At 37.8% G+C, this 7,738-nt stretch overlaps 1 long non-coding RNA gene across 1 annotated transcript; it reads left to right on the top strand.

The window, feature by feature from the left end:
• The first annotated feature begins 259 nt into the window (after nt 1-259).
• Nucleotides 260-3,890, top strand: LOC143737792 (uncharacterized). Its single transcript, XR_013203719.1, has 2 exons — nt 260-460; nt 3,605-3,890. It is a non-coding gene; the product is annotated as an uncharacterized LOC143737792 (long non-coding RNA).
• Nucleotides 3,891-7,738: the final 3,848 nt, after the last annotated feature.

Raw genomic sequence — 7,738 nt, forward strand, 5'->3', positions numbered from 1 at the left:
TACCTCAGCTAAGGGTAAGGTGCGCACTCACTGCTTTCCTGGTGCTCGTGTTCTAGATGTCGCTGCACATGTTCCCGAGAACCTGAACGGTGACGAGCACGTTGGAGCTGTTGTGCTGCACGTGGGAGTGAACGATATCAGGCTGCGGCAGACGGAGGTTCTGAAGAAGGACTACAGGAGCCTAATCGAGACGGTGCGCAGCACATCGCCTGAAGCAACGATCATCGTGTCTGGACCGCTTCCCACGTACCAACAAGGACAGGAAAGGTTCAGTAGATTATTTGCACTAAATGAATGGTTATTGTCATTGTGTAATGAACAGAAACTGCTCTTTGTAAATAATTGGAATCTGTTCTGGGAGCGACCTAGGCTCTACCGTGCTGATGGCCTGCACCCCAGCAGAATCGGAGCGGCTGTTCTGTCGGACAACATCTCCAAGACGTTACACACCATCTGACTAGTAAGACAAAGACCAAATCACAGTCTTTGCTGTCCCAACTTAATTGATATAAGAACAATATATAGAAACTGTGTGTATTCCTCTTTTAGTGAGGCCGAACAATAAATCAACTGTAGGATCTAGGAAAAATCTGATTGTAATTAAACCAGAAAATATCAATACCAGTGAACAAAAACAATTTCTAAAGCTAGGTCTTCTAAACATTAGATCGCTCACACCTAAGGCGGTTATTGTAAATGAAATGGTCACAGATAATAGTTTTGATGTATTTTGCCTTACTGAAACCTGGCTTAAACCAAATGATTATTTCGGTCTAAATGACTCTACTCCACCAGGATACTGTTATAAGCATGAGCCCCGTCTGATCAGTCGTGGCGGCGGTGTTGCAACAATCTATAGAGATATTCTAAATGTTACTCAGAAAACAGGTCACAGGTTTAATTCGTTTGAAGTACTTGTGCTAAATGTTACGCTCTTAGATGTAAGAAAGAAATCCCTATTATCTCTAGCCTTGGCTACTGTATATAGACCTCTAGGGCCCTATGCTGATTTCCTAAAAGAGTTTGCAGACTTTCTCTCAGATCTATTGGTCAATGTCGATAAAGCAATAATTGTTGGAGATTTTAACATACACATAGATAACACAAATTATGCGTTAGAGGCTGCGTTTACAGATTTATTAAACTCCTTTGGGGTCAAGCAAAACGTCAGTGGTCCCACTCATCGCCTAAATCCTACACTAGATTTAAATATATCATATGGAACCAATCCAACCGATATAGATATTGTACCGCAAAGTGATGATGTCACTGATCATTACATGATAACTTGCATAATACTTACTGCTGAAATTTGTCATGTTGCGCCACGTTATCGACCAGGCAGAACAATCCTTCCAACCACTATAGATAGATTCTCAAATAGCTTACCTGATCTATCTCAGCTGCTCAGTGAACCCAAACAAACAGATGAACTAGAGGAAATGACTAGCAGTTTGAGCACCATGTTCTCTAGTACACTAAAAATTGTTGCACCAATTAGATTAAAAAAGGTTAGAGAGAAAACTAAAGCACCATGGTACAACAGTGCTACGCATGTTATCAAGAGAGAAACTCGTAACTTAGAGCGTAAATGGAAACAAACTAATTTAGAGGTCTTTAGAATTGCGTGGAAAGACAGTATGTCAAGTTATAAAAAGGCTCTAAAAGCAGCCAGGGCTGAGCATCTCCGCAAACTAATAGAAAATAACCAAAATAATCCAAGGTTTTTCTTTAACACCGTAGCTAGACTAACAAATAAACAAACATCACCAGAGCAAAATATTCCGTTACAGTATAGTAGAAATGATTTTATGAATTTCTTCAATGATAAAATAGAAAGCATCAGAAACACAATTGTAAATGTACAATCGTTTATGGTGTCTTATGATTCAGCCTCAATTATGGCCCCTCGAGAACAACTACACCGCTTTACAACTATAGGACATGAAGAGTTAAATAAACTTATCATTGCATATAAACCAACAACATGTTTATTAGATCCAATACCCACTAAACTACTGAAAGAAGTGTTACCTGTAGTGGAAGAGCCTCTTCTCAATATTATTAACTCGTCTTTATCTTTAGGTCATGTTCCAAGAATATTCAAACTGGCAGTAATAAAACCTCTCATTAAGAAACCGCAATTAGATCCAAATAACCTAGCAAATTACAGACCCATCTCAAATCTTCCATTTATGTCTAAAATTCTAGAAAAAGTTGTGTCCGCTCAATTGTGCTCTTTCTTGCAAGAAAATGATATCTATGAAAAATTTCAGTCAGGATTCAGACCGCATCATAGCACAGAAACTGCGCTAGTTAAAATTCTAAATGATTTACTTTTAGCTTCTGACCGAGGCTGTATCTCAATACTAGTTCTACTCGATCTTAGCGCTACGTTCGACGCTATAGATCATAAAATACTCTTGGATCGACTACAAAACTACACTGGTCTTCATGGACAGGCATTAAGCTAGTTTAGATCGTACTTATCAGACCGTTATAATTTTGTCGGTTTAAATGGGGAAAAATCGAAGATAACGTCAGTAGACTATGGAGTGCCTCAAGGATCGGTGTTAGGCCCTCTACTATTCTCAATATATATGCTGCCACTTGGTAATATTATAAGAAAACATGGAATTAATTTCCACTGTTATGCTGATGACACTCAATTATATATTTCATCCCGACCAGATGGAAACACTAACTCATCTAAATTGACAGAGTGTCTCAAAGATATAAAATGCTGGATGACGTTTAATTTCTTGCTATTAAATAAAGATAAATGGAGGTATTACTTATTGGTCCAAAAAAACTACCCACAAAACCTTGTACAATACAACTTTAATTTAGAAGGATGTCCTGTTACTTTATCCACTACAGTAAAAGACCTGGGTGTTATACTAGACCACAACTTGTCTTTTGAAAATCATATTTCATATGTTACAAGAACAGCCTTTTTCCACCTTAGAAACATTGCTAAGCTACGTAACATGCTATCTGTTTCTGATGCAGAAAAGTTAGTTCATGCATTCATGACCTCGAGACTAGATTACTGTAATGCTTCATTAGCTGGCTGTCTTGCATCCTCAATAAACAAGCTTCAGTTAGTGCAAAATGCAGCTGCTAGAGTTCTTACTAGGTCAAGAAAATATGATCATATAACACCAATTTTATCAACTCTACACTGGTTACCTATTAAGTTCTGTATCAATTACAAAGTATTACTACTGACCTATAAAGCCCTAAATGGTTTAGCTCCTGTGTATTTAATGGACCTTCTATCGCCCTACAATCCATCACATTCTTTAAGATCACTAAATTAGAGGCTTCTGGTCATTCCTAGGATATCTAAGTCCACTAAAGGCGGGAGGGCGTTCTCGCATTTAGCTCCAAAACTCTGGAATAGCCTTCCTGATATTGTTCGAAGCTCAGACTCGCTGTCCCATTTTAAAACTAGATTAAAGACGCATCTCTTTAGCCAAGCATTCACATAATGCTTACCTTTTATACCACTGTTGAATCAGATCGAATGCATTAATATTATGAACAGCAGCTATGCTAATTATCTCCCATCTGCTCTTCTGCTGTTATCTCGGGACGCTAGTCCCGAGGTAAATAGCGTTCGTGAGCTCCAGTTTGTATCCAGCCTCTCACGGAGACTTCAGATGCCCCAACACCTGCGATGAGATGACTAAACGCCTGTGAAGAGACGACTCGACGCCTGTGAAGAGACGACTCAACGCCGGCAATATGTTATGCCCTAATTTACTACATGATTAACTAACTGTATTTTTTCTATGTACATTTCTGAAATGCACTTTCTGTAAAGCTGCTTTGAAACAATATGTATTGTGAAAAGCGCTATACAAATAAATTTGAATTGAATTGAATATACTATAAGTATACCTGTAAGTGTACTGTTTCAATACTACTTGGGACTAAATTGGCCCAATTCTTAGTGTACAAAAGTATACTTTTAAGTATACTTTAAGTGTAACAGTAGTAAACTTACACATCTAGTTTACAAGTTCTTTGTTTGCATTGCAACTATACTACAAGTAACTTATAGGTATACTGATAGTTTACTAGTCGTACTTGTAGCACATTTTTTAGTATATGAAAGTACACTTTGAAGTATACTCAGTAAATTTTCAAAAGTTTCAAAGTGAACATAACATCTTATTTATAGATTACTATTTATTTGTTATTTTTGCACTTTATGTATACTACTTTGTTAGGTTTTTATTAAACATTTTATTCTAGCTTCCTGCATATTTTTTTTTTATCAATACTTGAATGGGTAAGTTTCATAAAATGTTTTAAAAAGAAGCAAAAACCTGAGAAAATCACATTTCTATCAAAGACTATGTCTGGATCAGATTCAGAATGATGATCAAAACATAGATGGATTAGATCGAGTCCATCAACACCCCCTAAGCTTCATAGTTGTTAACCCTTCTGGGTCGACATTTTATTCAGTAACGTTAGGCAGTTTTGAACTTAAATGCAGTTTAATCACGTTATTTTATATATAAGCTTAATCAATCTTCTATCACTTGTTTCTGATTTTCAATTTCTTTAAGTGCAATTTTAAGTATATTTCTGAGAAGTACATAAAGTGTATTTTTGAGAAGTACATAAAACGTAGACTGAAAGTATACTTTCTTATTTTTAGTTTAAAAGAATTATACTAATATCATACTTGAATAAACGTATTTTTCGTAAGGGTAGACAGTGCCTACCAGCTAAACCAATTAAGGAGGTCTATTATACCTAGTGAAAGCTTTCTGTTAGAATTTGGTTATGGGTAGACAACATACTAACAACACACTAAAATAATGTTCACCCTAGCAACCAAATGGTAATGCACTACCCCAAAGATTGGTTGTGCAGAGTTTAGCCTAATCAAACACATCTGAAAACTGGACCAAAGCCTTAGCTTTAGGCTATTTGAAAATGACCAGCAGGTGTGTTTGAGTGATGGAGCTGAACCCTCCAGAACCTCGGTGCAGCTGGAAACTCAAGCTCGATGGACGCACTCAGAATCTAGAAGTTTCCAGAGTTTCTCTAAACTCCAATCCCTCTCATTTTTCTTCAGCACAATTGCTTGATTTCTTTCTTCCAAATTGACAAACTGCTTTTATTTATTTCTGGGGTGGTGATAAAATATCCATGCTGCTCACAGCGGGCCTGGTGGCCGGCAGTTGAGCTGAAATTAGATATCTATAATTCAGTTCACACTTCAGACGGGCGGCCGCCACACTCAATGTTCAGCGAGGAAAGACGGCTCGTCTCAAACAAGCCCTGCATGAAATTCTCATCAGCAAAGCTCTGAATGTGACCACCTGAGGCTGGAAACAACAAATCATAAAATAAAACCACAATGAAGCTCACTTTCCCAAAGAGCAACTTTGCATTCAGACGGCACAGAGAATCTTGTTTGTGAATTCCACATCAGCGTAAATCGCCCGTGATAATTACCCCGTTCCACCTATGCTCTTGTCACGATTTGACACGTGGAAGCGTGTTCTTTCGCTTAGGACGCAAGCGGTTTTGAAAATTGCCTGCTTCTCCTCTGTGATCGTGGCTCCTTCAAGTTATTGAATTTTGGTGTCCAATATCTCTGAATAGCTCTCGACCGACTCTCGCACCAATATTTTCACTTATTGCACATGGGCAGAAGAGGATTCCCTGAGGAGCATTATGAGGCATGAACGATTGCCATGGTGGGGAAGAAAAGCTCAACAAGGCCACTAAGAACATCTGGACCGGCTCAGACAAGACAGTCTGGATGTTATTGCTCAGTAGACTTTATAGACTTTATTCTTAGGTTATCCTGCTTTTAACTATACAACCATAATAATAGAAATTACCCAGCAGAAATTGGCACAAACGAGTTTGGGGACATACTGTAACAGAGCCATGAAATGTATATGGATAGATCTTTCAAAGAATTTGATGAGAAATGTATGAGCTTATATTGAGACATTTGATTAAAGATTTTGGTATCTTGGCAAATGTGTTGATATCTCAAAGTCATGTTTGAGATTTTTCTCAGGATAAAAAAAGTGGATGGGTGTGGAGTCTATTCACAATTTTTTTAAATGTGATTTTTTTTAGCACCTGGGGCCTGATGTATAAACATTCGAATACACAAAATGGGCAGTGAAATGTCCATAGGGCCTATGCAATTTTCCATGCTCATATCGGGATTTATAAAAAAAAAATTAAAAAAATTGCGTAAATGTGTGCGCACAATCCGTTTTACTAGAGGTAGCTTTTTCTTTTGTTTTTCTTTTAATATACACAATTAGATTAAAAATGCCATTTTCTATACAATGCTAAGATATATGTACAATATATGTGTACAATAACAATTTTCGGAAAATATAACATTACGATGTCCAGAAATCAATTTCAATAGTACATTGGGTTTAATTTGCCATTTAATGAGATCTACTAATAAATATTGTTAGTGCCGAGAATTTTCACGTGAATAAATGTGTAGATCCGCCATTATAGCTTGTGTGCTTTAATGGTCTAGTGGGAGAACTTTTACCAAGCGTGTCAGAGGTTCTGGGTTCTAATCTGCACTCGTATAGTTTTTTTTTTCCTCATCAAAACCGAATATGTTTATCAGTGGTTTATCGGTGGTATATGTTTATCACGTTTGTGTGCATTTAGTTTTGTGATATAGAGAGTCTCCGCAACAGCGATAGATTGAAGCGTGCGTCCGAGTGAAGACTGTGAGCGAGGCACAAGAGAACACTGTATCCATGAAACTGATAGCAGCTGCTCAGCTGCTCAATTAAGCTCAGCAGCTTAATTTAAAAAAAAAACAACACATTTCAGGGCTAGAACGCCTCTTATTTGACAAACGAATGAAATTAATGTCCTGCTAGTTAATTGGAGATGTTTTATTTATAGGTACATCCGTGCCGCAAGTTGTTTCAAAAAGTGGTGGGGACAATATCGACCCTGGCAAAAACCCATATATCTCCGCGACGTGTCAACGATGGTCGCTTTGGCCAGGTGGTATTTATAGCATAGGGGGCGGGACGCTTTTGATTGGACAGAAGATGTGATGAGAAGCTGAAGTCCGCGGTTACGTCCGCGGTTACGTCATAAAAATTTGTGATCCATTTTGGAGCCTGAGCCCCTCGAAGCGTCTGGCCAGGTGCGTGAGATGGCAACAAACGTGCATCGCAGAGGGAGTATTAGTGGAGTTAGAGGGAATGGAGGAAGACACACACCCCCCCACCCCACTACCCCACAGAGGTGGATAAAGCCTCTGGAGGATATTTGGATAAACTCAAAGATGCAATAGATTCTATTTACACTAAGTGCAAGTACAAGTGCATTATGTAAAGATAGAAGTATTTTCTTTGCAATAAGTGTAAATAGATGCTATTTATACTTACAAAAATTTGAACCTCAGTGTTGTTGTACATTAAACGGTATGCAATTCAATAATAATGTAAATTATTATATTTATTTAAATCATTACATGGATGCCACCTTATTGGGACAATAAAGCCCTCCCTACACCTACCCCTAACGATAAACACTTTATTTACACTTTTTACATTTTTATTGAAAATAAATGGCTTTCCGGTCTGATTTGTGATGAGAAAAGGAAGTAGACCAAGTTCGGGCAAAAGGAGGATTCGAACAAGGGTCAATTTACTTCTAAACTTTCTGCCATACACCTTACCCCTACATTGCCGCTGACAATCCA

This window comes from Siphateles boraxobius, unplaced genomic scaffold (assembly GCF_051911475.1).
Source record: "Siphateles boraxobius isolate OS27281-9 unplaced genomic scaffold, OSU_SipBor_1 130, whole genome shotgun sequence".
Classification (NCBI taxonomy): Eukaryota; Metazoa; Chordata; class Actinopteri; order Cypriniformes; family Leuciscidae; genus Siphateles; species Siphateles boraxobius.